This window comes from Schistocerca cancellata, chromosome 1, assembly GCF_023864275.1.
Source record: "Schistocerca cancellata isolate TAMUIC-IGC-003103 chromosome 1, iqSchCanc2.1, whole genome shotgun sequence".
Taxonomy (NCBI): Eukaryota; Metazoa; Arthropoda; class Insecta; order Orthoptera; family Acrididae; genus Schistocerca; species Schistocerca cancellata.
This window is the reverse complement of record NC_064626.1, coordinates 317440529-317460585: the sequence shown is the minus strand read 5'-3', so window position 1 is coordinate 317460585 and position 20057 is coordinate 317440529. Positions and strand designations below refer to the sequence as shown.

The 20057-nt window shown below is 42.9% G+C and overlaps 1 pseudogene; it reads left to right on the top strand.

Annotated features, from left to right (window-relative positions):
• The first annotated feature begins 12223 nt into the window (after nt 1-12223).
• Nucleotides 12224-12341, top strand: LOC126104522 (5S ribosomal RNA; annotated as a pseudogene).
• The last annotated feature ends 7716 nt before the right edge of the window (nt 12342-20057 follow it).

Here is a 20057-nt window from a genome sequence, read left to right as displayed (position 1 = left end):
ATAGAAGGAAACAGAGGAAGAGAGACACAAAAAGGTAACGATGCATAACTAAACCTAAGGAACCTTTCAAACTGTTCGGGGCGGGGGAGGGGGGGGGGGCAAGCGAGGTGCCAATAATCGTTCAATTGAATTAACTACAATCACGAAAAGCCCAGTGATTGTCATGGTGGTAATTGGAAACAAATAGTGCTGCAGCACGGAATACGTCACTCCTGTGGTCGGAGGTGAAAGCTAACTGCTCATTGGTATTAAAATACAAGTCGTCAGAGTGAGGGCTGAAGCAACCGGAATAACATACATCTCCACGCATCGTCTGGGGGTTGAGGTTCGATGACACTCGTAGTATTTCAGGTGGTGGCCTAAGTGGCTGCAGAATCAGTCACTGACAGAACCAAAGATTTTCCCCAGTGGCCAAATGCAGATCAGTCCGAAAATTTTCTATGTCTCCGATACATCAGCTCGGGTGGCACAGCAGTCCGACAGCCGCTGTCATAACAGAAGTCTGGTGTCAGAGGCTCCTGAAGATCGAGAGAGGCTGAAGATGAACTCTTATTGGATGTTAATTAAAAGGAAACATCGAACTGCTGCATTTTGCGTGTCTTACTGAATACTGATTGCCTCAGCTCCGGATTTTCCAAGCGCCAGCTGATAAAACTGCTCCTTACAAAACATGAGGCAAAGCGTTCATCGGTCTCTCATACATCTTCAAATATTCAATATGTTTATCTCTAGCTTTCAGTGCTCCCTGGAGAAATGGCCAGATTTCTACCTTTTGGGCACGCCGGTGCCTTCTGCCTAAAAGCGAGCTTTCTCACTCCACTACTAGTTGTAAGACCCCTGCACCAGGAATTTTCTCCACAGGGGATGTTATCTGTATTCGTACACAAGGCTGGACGTCCCAGGACGGCACTACAAAGAGATATAGATTGTTTTGAACGAAATAGCCTTCACATAGGTTGTGGTAGCCTCAGTTTACTTCTACATACAAAAGGCTTTCAGAGCGCAGGATTCCATATTTCTGTGGAACAAAGCGGTGTAAAAATACCCCAGCTGTGTACACAAAACTGGCCAACTTTGTCGACGTGTTCACGTTATAAGCTTTGAAACATTAGGAAGAAGTCATCAAACGACTATTATTAAGACACCAGCCTCTCATTTATGAAAGGTAGAATACACTTACAGCCAGAGAAAAGTGTTTTCTACACATCTGAAGTGATTATTCATCAAGGACGCAACACTCTGCACCCGTCAGCAACGGAGCTACAAATTGAGAAATATTTTTCCTTGTGGCCCCCGTGTCATTTCAGTATGCTGAAAATTGGTGTCTCGAATATTAATATGTAAAGACGACGATTTTACCTAAATACGGAAGTCTAGAAACCTCGTGCCTGCATATATGTTTGTGTTTTGATGTACTTAGGTCGTGGAGATCTGTTTTCTGGACAGACGAAAGCTACAGAAATTTCGGATTGAGGACATCAAACATTGCAGATGCCCTACGTCTAAGATAGAATGAACTCCGGCAGTTTCAACGAGATGTCTCTGATTCAATGCTATGGCTATGACGGAAAGAAGCAACGGTTGACTGCGATATTCAATGATGTAGTCTTTATGCCTGATTGGTTAACTGGCGTTTTGACTCTTGCAGACATTAGTTCTGCACGTCAGATGCAGTTTTCCGTGATAAAATAAATTGGAGAGGTACGTTGATATTTCTTAGAAACTGAAAAGGTGAAAGTAATTGTACATTGTTCACAACTTCTATGATATTTCAGAATTCGCTGATGTTGCGGTAAAGAGAAGCAAAATAGCTGTATAAAGATTCGAACAGAAAAACAGTCGTGTTAACAGGAGCCCAAAGATTTTTGTAACACTTTATCTTCACAGCAACGGAAGTAATCTGCTTAATATCACGGAAGTTTTCCTGGAAACAGGGTCATAATTTTCAAAGAACTTTTTCGGAAGCAAAGTTCACTTCAGGGGGAGGAGTTCTGAGAAGATTAAAATAGCCTTATTCACCGAACTTATTAAAGAGTGTAATTTTAAAGGCCATATCAGCAGGACAAAATGAATTAAACTAGACAATACAGAAATTACTTTTCAGTACCACAGTATATCTGGAGGCTGCGAAGCCGCTATGGTTTCACTCTCGTGAAAGTACTAAACGTGCGACACGAGTGTCGGTATTGTAAAGGTCGGGTGGAGTGGTGTCTGAAAACGCTTCTTTCTGTCCGGCAGAAGGCGAGGGTGTGGGTAGCGCCAGTGGGGAGGGTTTGATTTACGAAGTGGCGCCTCTGTCTCGCAGACAGCCGGCTACTGCTACAGCCGTTATTGGAACCAATAAAAGCGGCGCGGAGCGTTCTGTGGTGGGCCGGCGCGGTCGTCTCAGCGGTGCGATCCACCAGCTGTTATGTAGACGGAGCGCTTGCTACCGTAGGAAATGTGACGGTGTCGAGGAGACCGTTAACTCATCCTACCTTTATGTAAAACCTTGCTGGATGGCACACCGTGATCGACTCATCAAACAGTCCTCTTACGTCTCTCGGCAAACTCCGGTAGAAAGTTCGAGGGGTTTCAAATTTATACATTGACTATCAACCGTGTAGAGGGCACTACGATTCGTCACGTGATTCCAAACACACAATAAAAAGAATAAAAAGCGAAGGATGGAAGATGAGGATTTAACATCCAGTATGCGATGAGGTAATTAGAGACAAAGAACAACCCCACATTAGAAGAGGCTCGGAAAGGTACCGACAGGGCCCGTTAAAAGGAAGCACCCTTGGGTTTCCCTTAAGTGACTTAGTGAACTCTTGGAACCTCTAAATATGATGGGCCAAGCTGGGATTTAGACCGCTGCCCTTCCGACTGTGTCTCCATTGTCTTAATCGCAGGGCCATCTTACCCGGGAAAAGATAGTGAGTTAACAGAAGCAATGTGCGGCACTTTGCGATTTACAGTTTTGATAGCTTTCCGCAAGCGTTGAAGTCCGTTAGCTAAGACCACAGGGTTACTAACCAACGTTGAATGGTTCTTCCCCGACACTCATTTTATTCCCTTCATCTGAGCTTAAAAGGGTTGCTGTGGTCTTAAAAAAAAAAAAAAAGGTTCAGATGGCCCTGAGCACTATGGGACTTACCATCTGAGGTCATCAGTCCCCTAGAAGTTAGAACTACTTAAACCTAACAATCCTAAGGACATCACACACATCCATGCCCGAGGCAGGATTCGAACCTGCAACCGTAGCGGTCGTGCGGGTCCAGACTGTAACGTCTAGAACCGCTCGACCACCGCGGACGGCCTGTGGTCTTCAGTCCGAAATATGGTTTACTGCACCTCTCCATTCTCCTCTACCCTGTGCAAGCCTCTTCATTTCCAAATAACTACTGCAACCTACGTCCTTCTGTATCTGCTCACTGTATTCACCTTACGACTTTTACTCACCTCACTTCCCTCCAATACTAAATTGGTGATCTCTTGATGTCTCAGACTATGTCCTATCAAACAATCACTTCTTTTACTCAAGTTGTGCCACAAATTCTTGTCTCCCCAATTTTATTCAGTACCTCCCCATCTACCCATCTAATCGCCAGCACTCTTCTGTAGCATTACATTTCAAAAGCTTCTATTTCTCCTTGTCTAAACTGTTTATCGCCCTAGTTTTACTTCCATACACGGTTAAACTACAGACAAAGACTTTCAGAAGAGACTTCCTAACACTTAAATCTATATCCGATTTTAACAGATTTCTCTTCTTCAGAAACGCTTGCCTTGCCATTACCAGTCTACATTTTATATCTTGTCTACTTCGACCATCATCAGTTATTTTGATGCCTGAATAGCAGAACTCATCTACCGTAAGTGTCTCGTTTCCTAATTTAATTCACCCAGCATCTTCTGATTTAATTCGACTACATTCCATTATCCTAGGTTCGCATTTGTTGATGTTCATCTTATATCCTTCTCTCAAGACACCGTCCATTCTGTTCAATTCCTTATATTCTCCTTTGAAAACACTGTCCATTCCGTGCGATTGCTCTTCCAAGCCCTTTGGTGCCTCCGACAGAATTACAGTGTCATAGGCAAACCTCAAAGTTTTTATTTCTTCTTGCAGAATTTTAATTCCTACTCCAACGTCTCTTTGATTTCCTTTACTGCTGCTTCAATGTACAGATTGAATAACATCGGGGATATGCTGCAACAGCCGGCCGCGGCGGTCTAGCGGTTCTAGGCGCTCAGTCCGGAACCGTGCGACTGCTACGGTTGCAGGTTCGAATCCTGCCTCGGGCATGGATGTGTGTGCTGTCCTTAGGTTAGTTAGGTTTAAGTAGTTCTAAGTTCTAGGGGACTGATGACCACAGATGTTAAGTCCCATAGTGCTCAGAGCCAGCCATATGCTGCAACACTGTCTCACTTCCTACTCAACCACAACTTCTCGATCTTGCCCTTCGACCCATAGCTGCCGCCTGCTTTCTGCGCAAATTGTAAATAGCCTTTAGCTCCCTGCATTTTACCCCTGATCCTATCAAAATTTCGAAGAGTTTATTTCAGTTAACGCTGTAACAAGCTCTGTCTAAGTCTACAAATGCTATAAGTGTAGGTGTGGTTCTCATTTATCTGTCTTCTAAGAGAAGTCGTAGAGTGAGTAATGCCTCAAGTATTCCTACATTTTTTTTTTTCAGACTCCAAACTGATCTTCTGCGAGGTCGGCTTCTACCTGTTTTGCCATTTTTCTGTAACGAAGAAAGGAATGGAAAGTATTTAATAATGGAAACGCACTATAAAACAGTGTACGTAAAGTTTTTGTGACTTGTTAATCTGATCCAGTCATCCCGGTTCGTATTTCCCACATAATTACAGACGAATTAAGTCATAATTCTTGGTGACGCCAATGATGAAAGATCTTACGCTGTTTTTTGGGTTTGTTATTTATCATTCTATTACACATAGAGTCATATTCCTCTTTCCGTAGTTTTTGGATGTGTAATAAATTATTTTATGATCGTGTGTCACCGACAGAGAGATCCAATGAAACACACATAGATAAAATATGTAATTCCCCGGAAGTTCGACACTGCACTAATCATCGTATTTTTTTTTTTTTACTATTTTACTAGTTTCCTTTTATCGTTTGCGAGCTATATCGATGCACTTTTTTTAATAGTCTAACATTATATGTCGGATGCACATGATTTCGGTAATGCTGCTGTTGTGCCCGTTATTGTACACACTTCATTTTTAATGAATAGAGCGATTTTTAAGATGATTCCTCTTTTAATTACTATCCTTTCCTTCCTTAGTGTAGTGTCGGTGAAAACGCAATTGGCCTGCCAGTACAGGGTAACCCAGACGACCATGTGGAAAATTCGCCATGAAAATTGTTACTACCCTTATCACTTACAGCGCGTGCAGGGCTTACTAGTGACAGTCTTTCCATATATGGTGCAGTTTTGCTACTGGTTTCTCCACCAAGCAACCATGATTTCGGGATTTGTCATCCATCCTATTCACAGATAAGGGCGCCTTTACACGGAGTGGTATCTTCAACTTTCACAACAGTAATCTGTGGGATAGTATGCAGAGCTCCCATGGTATGGTGACAGGGAATCGTCAGCATCTGTGAGAAGGAATGTGTTGGCCAGGATAATTTTGGGACCAATCTTCCTTCCACGTCACTTAACAGGACAGTACTATCGGCGTTTCTTTGCCTCCCTTGCTGGAACAAGTGCCATTGATGATTCGAAGAGTCATGTGGCTTCTACATGATGGCGCTCCAGCCCACTTCGCCCTTAATGTCCGGACGTGTCTCAGTCGTGTCTTCCCTGATAGATGGATCAGACGACGGGTTCCAGTCGCATGGCCTGCTCGTTCACCGGATCTCAACCCGTATGATTTCTGGTTACGGAGCCATCTTAGAAGTATCGTGTATACAGAGCTCATTCCAGGTGTGGAGACACTGAAGCAGCGTATTCGTGTTGCCTCTGACACTGTTCGGATGCAGTCTGGCCGATTCGAATGTATGAGACAGAACGTGGTGTGGCGCATACAGGCATGAGATGAGGCACATGGAAAGAATTTTCAACATATTCTGTAACGGCAGTTAAATCGTACAGCGCGTATTAGACCGCAGTCTCTGTAGCAATTGAATAAACAGCCTGTAGCATGCAAATCATGCATAAGTTCATAGACCATTTGGGTTCGGTATTCTCTCATCGATCAGTCCCTAGAGTTTGTGCACGGCCGAATAAAACACCCTGTATATTGTCGAGAGCAGTCCTCGTCGTAGGGTCACCACGTCAGACTGATCACTTGGTTAGACAGACAATGTGTAGTCCCCCCATCTTGGGAGTGCCTGGATGGCAACCACATGGGCACTTAGGCATGTCTGACATTACTTCCACTTACTTGTGTCAGTTTACCACTGTTCTTCTTCTTTTTTTTTTATCGGCCTACCTTGGCCAAGTTTTGTTTTTCGACTCGAGGTTTGAAGGTCCGGGTGTGTCTTAAATTTTCTTTTTTATCTTCAACGCTCTGGAATCTGCTCAGGCTGCCGATGTCTGTTCGAAATCAGAAGTCTGAGAAATATCTAATAAAATGTATTGAATGAATCAGACCCTGAAGAATTCAAGGCAGCTCTGTTAAGAAATCGTACTCCCACGTCCAAGAAGACATGAGCCCCTTGACGCCTGGACAACGCGTGGATTGCAGTAGCCCTTTCCGACGTGTTTAATTGACGAGAACGAGTTTCTCGGAGTCTTTAAATAACCCGAACATATCGGCTACGGGAGATAATCCCGAAACAAAATCCCGATTCTCCTGGGAAGAGGACTGAGCAGAAAAGATCTCGGAAAAGATGCAGTACTCCTAGAACCCAAAGGATGGTCTCAAAATTTAAACGACAGTGCTATGAAATCGGGTAAACGAAAAAGGATGTACGGATACATCAAAGGAGCGTCTACAATGTTATAGGAATTTCAGAAAAAGAGATAGAACTAGCAAACATACTAAAGACAAGAATATCTATGCTGTAGCAATCACAGACTCTAAAATGAAAATGAGTATTAATGCACATATAGGTGATTATATTATGCTCTACAGTGAAGTTGAATAAAATGAAAGAGCAAGCAATGGTGTAGTATCATTCCTGCACAAGAAATGGGGAAAAGAAGATCAAATATTGCACAAATTTCTGTCAGACTGAAACTCGTAAGAGAAAGCACCACCATTATGTACGTATATGAACCAGAAGACAGAAGAAAAGATAAGTCTAGAACCTTCTGTGAAGAACTGCAGGAGGCAGTGAATAAATAGATTGTTACTGACCCGGTTATTATGATGTGTGATTTCATTGCCAGTATAGGAAACATTCGAGTAATGAATATTATAAGGTATTTTGAGAATAAGTACGTAATGAGAATGGTAAAAAAAGAAAAAGAAAAGGTTTACAAAATTTGGAGTGAGCATACGACGAAAGCTGTTAAAGAAATATAGGATGCATGTATAAAATACATGAACAATTCCATAGCTAAGGCGAAGTGATACTATAAGGAGACAGGAAAATTAATTTAAAAAACTTATTATTTGCTGACGATGCAGTGATCTTAGCGGATAAAGAGGCCGTATTCAGGCATAAGAAACGAAATTCCTGTGAAAAGTTAAAGTCTTCACAATAGAAAACGGGCTAAAGACTCGAAATACTAAAAATAGAACAAAAATTTGTAGTCTAAATAACAAATTTCTAGACTACAGAAGACATTGGAACGAACATCTAGGAAGACCACGGGTAGTTTTGGGTAATAACAGGTAGTTTTGGGTAATAACAGAAAAGAAGAACACAAAGAAGAAAACGTAAACGTTACAATTAAAAATTAATTATATGGTCTAGGAAATTAGTCATAATCTTCACTGTAACTTAGCGAAAGCGCTTATCGATGTATTAATCAATTAGTAGAAACAGTCAAGATAGCAGAATATCTCATTTATTAAAATGACCGGTTTCGGCATGTTTTGGTAGGATGATTCACCTTACGTGTCCCTCCCTCCCGCCCCGCCCTCTTCCCCCCTCTCTTCCCCCTCTCTTCTTCCCTCTGTTCCCCCCTCTGTCCCCCCCCCCTCTCTCTCTCTCTCTCTCTCTCTCTCTCTCTCTCTCTCTGTGTGTGTGTGTGTGTGTGTGTGTGTGTCCTGAAGCTATTATCCCTTACGCACCTCGAACCAGTCTGTCTTAAACTATCCTCTAAAATACCCAATAGTTGACAGTGGTACTTAACTACATACTAGCGATTCATTTCAAAAGAAAATGCAGGCAGTAATAGTTGCTACATGGCTCGCTCTTGTAGGCCGCATCCGCTGCATTATTAGTCTGCCGGAATGGTCGACTCAGCAGCTGCAACTTGGTCGAGTGGTTTAATTGCACGTAGTGCCCCTTGTAAGCACGTTGCGTGGCACACGACACGGCTCCATTAGCGAGTGGTGTGGATGAGAAAGACTGTCGCTAGGCTTCCCCGCACAGCTGCGTGTCTCTAAATTGCTATTATTGTTACCTCGTTATATTAGACCATTATTGTTGTCGTGGTCTTGAGTTCGGAAACTGGTTTGATGCAATTCTCATCGCTAGTCTGTCCTGCACAAGTGACTTCATATTGGCATAATTACTGCTCCACTTTCAGCTGGTGACTGCAATCAAGCACTGGTCACATTCTGCAGTTTTTATCTTCCCCCCTACCATCCCACCACCCACCCATCAAACCACTCATTCTCTCTCTCTCTATCTCTCTCTCTTTCTTTCTCTCTCCCTCTCTTCTCTCCATTGCCAAATTGACGATTCGCTGATGCCAGAGAATGTGTCATATCAACCGTCCCCTTCTTTTAGTCAAGGTGAGACACACATTTCTTTTCTGTCCATTTCGATTCTGTACCTTTTCGTTAGTTACACGGCGCACCCATCTAATCTTCAGATTCTTCTGCAGCACCACATTCCGAAATCATCTATTCTTGTCTGGGCTTCTTATCGACCTCGTTGCACAAGACTGCGCTCCATACAAATATCTTCACAGAAGACTTGTTAACAATCTGTCACAGGGTGAGCACGAAGTCTTGCCCTGATTATAACAATTTATTACAGAATAACCGTATGACATAATAAGTAACACTAACCTATATAGCGGCATCAAATGTAACTTATTAAGTCAAGCGGCTATTCTGTTATAAATTTCCATAATCAGGGCAAGACTTTGTCCTCGTCCTGTATATCCAAGACAGGGAGGTCAGCTTTGGTCGTAATGTCACTTGTCTTTTTTATTGCACTGCAGATGCAGATTTCAGCTGACAGTGCAGCTATCATCAGTGTGTTATAAATAGTCATGTAGACTTAACGTTGTTATAACGAAACATATTCTAATCTAACTCAGGCATGTACACGCATTAGTCAAACTCTAATTCTTGCACATGTCTGAGTCAGACAGGAATGTGTGTCCTGGATTACATCACGGTCGCGAGGCACAACCATTTCCATGGAACTGAACATGTTAAAGTACATATTCTGTGTTAATAATTTCTTATTTTCAGAAATGTTGTCATTGGTACAGTAAGTCTGCATTTTATATTCTTTCTCCTAATTCGGCCTTCGTTAGTTATTTTGCTGACTAAATGCCAAAAGTAATTTACAATTTTCAGTGTCTCATTTTCTAACCTAATTCCCTTAACATCGGTTACTTATCATTAATCTTGTTTTGAGTTTGTCGACATCTTTTCAAGACGCTGTCCATTCCATTCAACTGCTCTTCCAATTCCTTAGCCGTTTACATCTACATGAATACTCTGCAAATCACACTTAAGTGCCTGGCTGAGGCTTCATCGAACCACTTTCACAATAATTCTCCTTATTCCAATCTCAAAGAGTGCGCGGAAGAAGCGAACACCTATGTCTCCCAGTGTGAACTATGATTTCCTTTATTTTATTACGATGATTGTTTCTCCCCATATAGGTCAGCGTCAATAAAATATTTTCACATTCAGAGGAAAAATATGGTGAGTGAAGGTTCGTTAGAAGATTCCAAAGCAACAAAAAAACACCTTTGTTTTAATTATGTCCACCCCAAAACACTGTATCATGTCAGTGACTCTCTTTCCTCTATTTCTCAATTACACAAAACGTGGTACTCTTCTTTAAACTTTCTCGGTATACTCTGTTAAACCTATCTGGTATGGATCCCGCACTACACAGCAGTACTCCAAAAGAGGGCGAACAAGCGTAGTGTTAGCATTCTGTCTAGTAGATCTGTTGCATCTTTTAAGTGTTCTGCCAATAAAACTCAGTCCTTGGTTCTCCTTCCCGACAACCATTTCTATGTGTTAACTTCCAATTTAAGTTGTTCGTAATTGTAATTCATAGGTATTTAATTGAATTTACGGTCTTTAAATTTGACTGATTTACCGAGCAACCGAATTCATTTTAGTACTCATGTCGATGACCTCGCACTTTTCATTATTTAGGGTCAACTGGCAATTTTCGCACCAAACAGTTATCTTTTCTATATCGTTTTGCTACGTGTTTTGATCTTATGATGAGTTTACTGGGCGATAAAAGAGGGCATCATCTGCAAACAACCTAAGACGGCTGCTCCGATTGTCTCCTAAACGTTTATATAGATAAGGAACAACAGAGGACCTACAACACAACCTTGAGGAACGCCGCAAATTATTATTGGAGTTTTACTCGATGACTTTCCATAGTTATTACGAGCTGTGACCCCTCTGACAGGCAATCGCCAATCCAGTCGTACAACTGAGTTGATATTCTATAAGCACGCAATTTGTCTCTGGCAAATCTCAAAGTTTTTATTCTTTGTTTCTAAACTTTAATTCCGTCTCAAATTTGTCTTTTTAGGATTTTCTTTAGTGTTTGCTCAGTGTAGAGACAGAGTAATATCGAGCATAGGCTACAAGCCTGTCTCCCTCCTGCTGGCCGCTGTGGCCGAGCGGTTCTAGGTGCTTCAGTCCGAAACCACGCGGCTGCTACGGTCGCAGGTTCGAATCCTGCCTCGTTCATGGATGTGTGTGATGTGTTTAGGTTAGTTAGGTTCAAGTAGTTCTAAGTCTAGGGGACTGATGACCTCAGAAGTTAAGTCCCATAGTGCTTAGAGGCATTTGAACTATTTTGTTTGCCTCCTTTCTCAACCACAGCTTCGCTTTCATATCCTTCGAGTCACTGCTGCAGTATGGCTTATGTACAAGCTGTATGTAAACTTCCACTCCCGGTGTTTTATGCCGAATATCTTCACAATTTCCAATAGTGTATGACAGTCCACATTGCCAAAAGCTTTCTGTAAGTCTACAAATGCTACAGACCAGTGTTTTCGTATCATTGGCCTATCTTCTAAGATAAGTCGTAGGTTCAATATTGTTTCGCGTGTTTTTACATTTCTCCGGAATCCAAGCTGGTCTTCCTCGAGTTTGGATTTTAGCAGTTTTCCGTTCTTCTGTAAATGGTTCTTGTCAGTATTTTGCTCGTATGATTTATTAAAATGATAAATCGATGATATTCTTTTTGTATCCTTCAGTGATTCGGATTAACCGCACGGCACGGACGTGGACATGTCAGAGGTGCTAAGGTTGTGAGCGGCGGCTGCGGGTTACCGTCCTAACGATATCCACCACAGAGATAATCGCGTCACGTGGCGCCTGTGGCGAGGGCTCGTGTCGCGGCATACTCCTTGCTCTACTTTGTAGCTGTTCGTACTGAGCCACTGCACAGCCAAGCTGACTTAGTCTGCTTCTGGTCTCGAGTGGTTACTCATATGGAACTGCTATATTGCTCTGCCGCCTTCGCTAAGTCCCGAACTCATTAGTGCTTCGCTCAATCTGCAAATTCAGTCTACTGTGGACGTATAGGAAAGTGTATTCGTATCCCTGTGGTTCAGTATCCCACTGGAGCAACTGACGATGAACGGTTTCTACATACGTCACTAAGGATGGAAAATTTATCACAAGTCAATACCTGATTCCCTGAAGTCTGGGGGTATTTCGTCAGTGTCATATATCGTGCACGGAATGGTTTTGTCGTGGCTGGCTGACGCTTCCAAGAATCTCAACAATTCTAAGGAATGTCATTTACTCTAAGGTTGACGTTTCGGCTTAAATCTGCAAGTGGTCTTTCAGATTCTTCTCGCAGCACCATATTTCCCATCTCATCCTTATCTACTCCCTGTTCCTTCTCTATACCATTGCCAACGGACTTTCCGCAGTGGTAACACCGGTTCCCGTCAGATCACCGAAGTTAAACGCTGTCGGGCTGGGATGGCACTTGGATGGGTGACCATCCGGGCTGCCGGGCGCTGTTGGTAAGCGGGGACCACTTAGCCCTTGTGAGGCAAACTGAGGAGCTACTTGATAGAGCTGTAGCGGCTCCGGTCTCGAAAACTGGCATAAGGCCGGGAGTGCCGTGTGCTGATCACATGCCCCTCCATATCCGCATCCAGTGAGGCCTATGAGCTGAGTATGACACGGCGGACGGTGGCCGGTCAGTACTGTTGGGCTTCCATGGCCTCTTCAAGAGCAGTTTAGTTTTTTTTTCCCTATAACATTGTCTTCATTTGTCTTGTAGATCCCGTCTGTATATTCCTTCCATCTTTCAACTTCGCCTTCTTTGCTTAGCATTAGTTGGCCATCTGACTTCTTGATATTCATACAGTTGCTTCTCGTTCCTCCGAAGGTCTCTATAACCTACCCTGTAGGTGATAGCTATTCTTCCCTTGGCTATGCACGCTTCTACAGCCCTGCATTTATCCTCTAGCCATTCCTGCTTACCCGCATTGCACTTTTTGCCTGTAACATTTTATAGTCGGCTGTAATTTCTATCGCCTGCACCATTTGCTGCATTTTTATATTTTACCCTTTCTCCAGTCACATTCAGCATCCCCTGTGTTATCCAAGGATTTCTACCAGACCTTGTCTTTTTAACTACTTTATCCTCTGCCGCCTTGATTTTTTCATCTCTCAAAACTATCCATTCGCCATCCACTATGCTCAATTCACTGTTTCAGTCAAGCGTTGCCTAATGATGCCTCAGAAACTCTCAACAACGTCTTGTTCCTTCAACTAGTCCAGGTGCCGTCTCTTTAATGCCCCACATTTTTACAGTTTCTGAAGTTTAAGCTACCAGTTAAAAACCAGTAAACTGTGGTCAGAGTCCACGTCTGCCTCTGAAAATGACTTACGTTTTAAAATCTGGCTACGAAATTTCTGCCTCACAATTATATACTCAATCTTAAACCTTGCAGTGCGTCTAGGTCTCTTTCACATATTAATACATCAGTGGTCTAGGGATAGCGCCTGTGATTCATAATCAAAACGTTTTCGGTCACTGGTGAAAACCCCGCAGCTACTTAAATGTTGATTAATCATCAGCATTGGCGGCCGAAGACTTCCGGCATAAGAAGTCACCCTCATTCTGCCAACGGCCTTGTCAAAGAGCGCGGAGGAGCGGACGGAAGTTCAGGCCACTCTCTTGTCCTAGGGGATGGGAAACTGCCTCTAAAGGCGGAAGAATCAGCAATGATCAATGGAATTAGGATGCAGAAGGCAATGGAAACCAATGCATTAAAGACACGTAACGTATATCCACAGGACATGTGGCCTGTAATTGATGAAGTGTCATGATGATCTCTTCATTGCCAAAAGATTCCGGAATAGTCCCCCATTCGGATCTCCGGGAGGGGATTGCTACGGGGGATGTTACCATGAGAAAAAGACTGAATAATCAACGAAAGGATAACGTTCTACGAGCCGGGGCGTGGAATGCAGAAGCTGGAACGTTGTTGGAAAACTAGAAAATCTGACAAGGGAAATGCAAAGGCTCGATCTAGATATGGTAGGGGTCAGAAAATAAAGTGGGAAGAAGGCAAGGATTTCTGGCCAGATGAGTATAGGGTAATATCAACAGCAGCAAAAAATGGTATAACGGGAGTACTACTCGCTATGAATAGGAAGGCAGGGCAGAGATTGTGTTACTGTGGATAGTTCATTGATTGGGTTGTTCTTATTAGAATCGACAGGAAACCAACAACGACAACGATAGTTCAGGTATACATGCCGACGTCGCAAGCTAAAGATGAAGAGAGAGAGAAAAAGTATATGAGGATATTGAAAGGGTAATACAGTATGTAAAGGGGGATGAAAATCTAACAGTCATGGGAGACTGGAATGCAGTTGTAGGGGGATGAGTAGAAGAAAAGGTTACAGGAGTATATGGGCTTGGGACAAGGAATTAGGGAGGAGAAAGCTAATTGAGATCTGTAACAAGTTTCAGCTAGTAATAGCGAATACACTGTTCAAGAATCACAAGAGGAGGAGGAATAGTTCGAAAAGGCCGGGTGACACGGGAAGATTTCAATTAGATTACATCGTGATCAGACAGAGATTCCGAAATCAGATACTGGATTGTAAGGTGTTCTCAGGGGCAGATATAGACTCAGATCACAATAAAATAGCGACGATGAGTAGGCTGAAGTTCAAGACATTAGTCAGGAAGAATCAATACGCAGAAAATTGGGATGTGGAAGTACTAAGGAATGACGAGATACATTAGAGATAAAGCAATAAGGAATAGCTCAGTAGGCAGTACACTTGAAGAGGAATGGACATCTCTAAAAAGGACCATCACAGACGTTAGAAAGGAAAACAAAAAAGGTAACTGCGAAGAAACCATGGGTAACAGAAGAAATACTTCAATTGCTCGATGAAAGGAGGAAGTAAAACATGTTCCGGGAAACTCAGGAATACAAGAATCTAAGTCGCTGAGGAATGAAATAAATACGAAGAAATGGCTGCAGGAAAAATGTGAAGACATCGAAAACGAAACGATTGTCGGAAGGACAGACTCAGCATACAGGAAAGTCAAAACAGCCTTTGGTGACATTAAAAGTAAGGGTGATAACATTAAGAGTGCAACGAGAATTCCACTGTTAAATGCAGAGGAGAGAGCGGATAGATGGAAAGAATACATTGAAAGCCTCTGTGAGGGGGAAGATTTGCCTGATGTGATAGAAGAAGAAACAGGAATCGATTTAGAAGAGATAGGGGATCCAGTATTAGCATCATAATTTAAAAGAGCTTTGGAGGACTTGGGATCGAATAACGCAGAAGGGATAGATAACATTCCATTATAATTTCTAAAATCATTGGGGGAAGTGGCAACAAAACGGCTGTTCACGTTGATGTGTAGAAAGTGTGAGTCTGGTGACATACCATCTGACTTACGGATAACCGTCATCCACACAATTTTGAAGACGGCAAGAGCTGACCAGTGCGAGAATTATCGCACAATCAGCTTAATAGCTCATGCATCCAAGTTTGCTTATAAGAATAATATACAAAAGAATGGGAAAGAAAATTGAGGATGCGCTAGACGACGATCAGTTTGGCTTTAGGAAAGGTAAAGGCACGAGAGAGGCAATTCTGACGTTGCGGTTAATAATGGAAACAAGACAAAAAAAATCAAGACACGTTCATAGGATTTGTCGATCTGGAAAAAGTGTTCGACAATGTAAAATGGTGCAAGATGTTCGAAATTCTTAAAAAAGTAGGGGTAAGCTATAGGGAAAGACCGGTCATATACAATATGTACAACAGCCAAGAGGGAGTAATAAGAGTTGACGTCCAAGAACGAAGTGCTCCTATTAAGAAGGGTCGAAGACAAGGATGTAGCCTTTCGCCCCTACTGTTCAATCTGTACATCGAGGAAGCAATGATGGAAATAAAAGAAAGATTCAGGAGTGGAATTAAAATTCAGGGCGAAAGCATATCAATGATACGATTCGCTGATAACATTGCTATCTTGAGTGATAGTGAAGAAGAATTACATGACCTGCTGAACGCAATGAAGAGTCTAATGAGTACAGAGTATGTGTTGAGAGTAAATCGAAGAAAGACGAAGGTAATGAGAAGTAGTAGAAATGAGAACAGCGAGAAGCTTAACATCAGGATTGATGGTCACGATGACGATGAAGTTAAGGAATTCTGCTACCTAGGCAGTAAAATAATCAATGACGTACGAAGCAAGGAGGACATCAAAAGCAGATTAGCAATGACAATAAGGGCATTCCTGTCCAAGAGAAGTCTACTAATATCAAATATCGGCCTTAATTTGAGGAAGAAATTTCTGAGAATGTACGTCTGGAGTACAGCATTGTATGGTAGTGAAACATGGACTGTGGGAAAAGAAGAGAATCGAAGCATTTGAGATGTGGTGCTACAGACGAATGTTGAAAATTAGGTGGACTGATAAGGTAAGGAATGAGAAGAAATAATCGGAGAGGAAAGAAACCTGTGGAAAACACTGATAAGGGGAAAGGAGAGGGTAATAGGACATCTGTTGAGACATGAGGGAATGACTTCCATGGTACTAGAGGGAGCTGTAGATGGCAAAAACTGTAGAGGATGACAGAGATTGCAATACATTCAGCAAATTATTGAGGACGTAGTTTGGAACTGCTACTCTGAGATGAAGACTGACGACCCAAAAAAAAGTAAAATAAAATAAAACATAAAAATAAAAAATCAGGACTGTGAGCCAGGAGGCAGTGTTTTTTCTTATCTTGGAACTTATTTGGAACTTATGCTGTGTGAATTGTAACGCTAAGCATTTAAGTAGTGAACGGCCTCTTTTATGTTCTCTCTCCCACTGAAGATTTGTAACATGTCCCTGACAATATCACAGTAAGTAAACAAACCCGTGATGAATTTTCTCTCTTTTTTTCCGTTCATTCGTACGTGCCGTGCAACAGTCGTACACATGCCAGTTCCACAAACAAATGTGTATAAGTGTGACATGTAACTATACATCACGAGATGTTGAACATTGGCGACTGTTCTACATACAAATACACTGGCACGCAGTTTTTTGACGACACGAAGGCGATGAATTCGTGTCTGTTATAGATGCTAATGAAACTAGGAACTAGTGGCACGGAAGAAAGTATGTTTAACATACCACTCGGTGGAATGGTGTCTTTCCTTAAATTTATCGAGTCTGTGGTGTCCATCCAGAAGAAATGATCTACAATACTACGCAGGCTGCAGTGTCGAACTTAAACTACACTCATGCTCGTAAATTAAGGATAATTGCAGAATGTGGTGCCACACAACATGGCACGACACAAAACTGGTGCTAATAGCATAGGCACATAGGGAAGGCACACGACACAGATGTGTAAGTCCACGGTATTGGTGATAAGTTGAGAGAACCGTCCCGAAACACATGTGCTACAAAACGCCACTGTTTCCTGCGCATGTACCCCGACATGAATACGGCATATGATCACCATACACGCGTAAACAGGCCGCACAACGGGTTGGCATACTCTGGATCCGGTGGTCGAGCATCTGCTGGGGTATAGCCTCCCATTCTTGCACCAGTGCCTGTCTGAGCTCCTGAAGTGTCCTAGGGGTTTGAAGACGTGCAGTGATACCTCGACCGAGAGCATCCCAGGCGTGCTCGATTAGGTTTAGTTACGGAGAACAGGCAGGCCACTCCATTCGCCTGATATCTTCTGTTTCAAGGTACTCCTCCACGATGGTAACTCAGTGGTGCCGTGCGTTATCATCCACCAGGAGGAAGGTGCAACCCACTGCACCCTTGAAAAGGCGGACATACTGGCTCAAAATGACGTCCCGATACACGTGACTTGTTACAGTTCCTCTGTCAAAGACATACAGGGGTGTACGTGCACCAATCATAATTCCCCCCCCCCCCCCCCCCATCAAACCACAACCTCCATACATGTCGCTTTCAAGGACATTAAGGGGTAGGTTTCTGGTTCGTGGTCACGCCAGGTGAAAACCCGGCGACAATCATTGTTCAGACTATACCTGGACTCGTCCATGAACATAACCTCGGACCACTGTTCCAATGACGATGTATTGTGTTCTTGACACCGGGCTTTAGGGGCTCTGCTGTGACCAGCGGTCAGTGAAATGCACCTTGTAGGTCCAAGGCGAATAAACTATGTCTGTTCAGACGTCTGTAAACTGTGTGTCTGGTGACAACTGTTCCAGTGGCTGCGGTAAGGTCCCAAGCAAGCCTACCTGCAGTAATCCGTGGCCGTCTGCAGGCACTGATGGTGAGATCTTCTTGTGGTGTTGTACACTGTGGACGTCCCGTACTGTAGCGCCTGGACACGTTTCCTGTCTGCTGGAATCGTTACCATGATCTTGAGACCACACTTTGTGGCACACGGAAGGCCCGTGCAGCCGCGGTGGTCTAGTGGTTCTAGGCGCACAGTCCAGAACCGCGGGACTGCTACGGTCGCAGGTTCGAATCCTGCCTCGGGCATGGATGTGTGTGATGTCCTTAGTTTAGTTAGGTTTAAGTAGTTCTAAGTTCTAGGGGACTTATGACCACAGAAGTTAAGTCCCATAGTGCTCAGAGCCATTTGAACCATTTTTTTTTTTTTTTGAAGGCCCGTGCTAGACCTGCTGTGTTTGACCAGCCTCCAGTCGCCCTAGTATTTTACCCCTCATAACGTCATCAATATGTGTTCTTTGAGCAATTTTCAACACACAGTCACCATTCGCACGTCTGAAAACGTCTACACACTTACTCGCTGCACCGTACTCTGACATGCACCAACACATCTATGCGTATGTGGACTGCTGCCAGCGCCACCGTGCGATGACCGCAGGTCAAATGCACCGCATGGTCATAGCCAGAAGTGATTTAAACCCACAAACCACCGTCCAGAGCGCTGTTTCATCATGTATCAGTATTATCCTTAATTTATGAGCATGAGTGTAATTAAAATCCTTCTGTGTGTATTGCCGCTTCGTCTTCAATGACACTTAACATGCCCTACATGCTACTACAAACAGCATAGTGAACGCATTATTGTGGCCAAGATAGATACGAAGCCCACACCTACTACAGTAGTACAAGTTTATATGCCAACTAGCTCTGCAGATGACGAAGAAATTGAAGAAATGTATGATGAAATAAAAGAAATTATTCAGATAGTGAAGGGAGACGAAAATTTAATAGTCATGGATAACTGGAATTCGAGTGTAGGAAAAGGGAGAGAAGGAAACGTATTAGGTGAATATGGATTGGGGCTAAGAAATGAAAGAGGAAGCCGCCTGGTAGAATTTTGCACAGAGCACAACTTAATCATAGCTAACACTTGATTTAAAAATCATGATAGAAGGTTGTATACATGGAAGAACCCTGGAGATACTAAAAGGTATCAGATAGATTATATAATGGTAAGACAGAGATTTAGGAACCAGGTTTTAAATTGTAAGACATTTCCAGGGGCAGATGTGGACTCTGACCACAATCTATTGGTTTATGACCTGTAGACTAAAACTGAAGAAACTGCAAAAAGGTGGGAATTTAAGGAGATGGGACCTGGATAAACTGACTAAACCAGAGGTTGTACAGAGTTTCAGGGAGAGCATAAGGGAACAATTGACAGGAATGGGGGAAAGAAGTATAGTAGAAGAAGAATGGGTAGCTCTAAGGGATGGAGTAGTGAAGGCAGCAGAGTATCAAGTAGGTAAAAAGACGAGGGCTAGTAGAAATCCTTGGGTAACAGAAGAAATATTGAATTTAATTGATGAAAGAAGAAAATATAAAAATGCAGTAAATGAAGCTGGCAAAAAGGAATACAAACGTCTCAAAAATGAGATCGACAGGAAGTGCAAAATGGCTAAGCAGGGATGGCTAGAGGACAAATGTAAGGATGTAGAGGCTTATCTCACTAGGGGTAAGATTGATACTGCCTACAGGAAAATTAAAGAGACCTTTCGAGATAAGAGAACCACTTGTATGAACATCAAGAGCTCAGATGGAAACCCAGTTCTAAGCAAAGAAGGGAAAGCAGAAAGGTGGAAGGAGTATATAGAGGGTCTATACAAGGGCGATGTACCTGAGGACAATATTATGGAAATGGAAGAGGATGTAGATGAAGATGAAATGGGAGATACGATACTGCGTGAAGAGTTCGACAGAGCACTGAAAGACCTGAGTCGAAACAAGGCCCCCGGAGTAGACAACATTCCATTAGAAC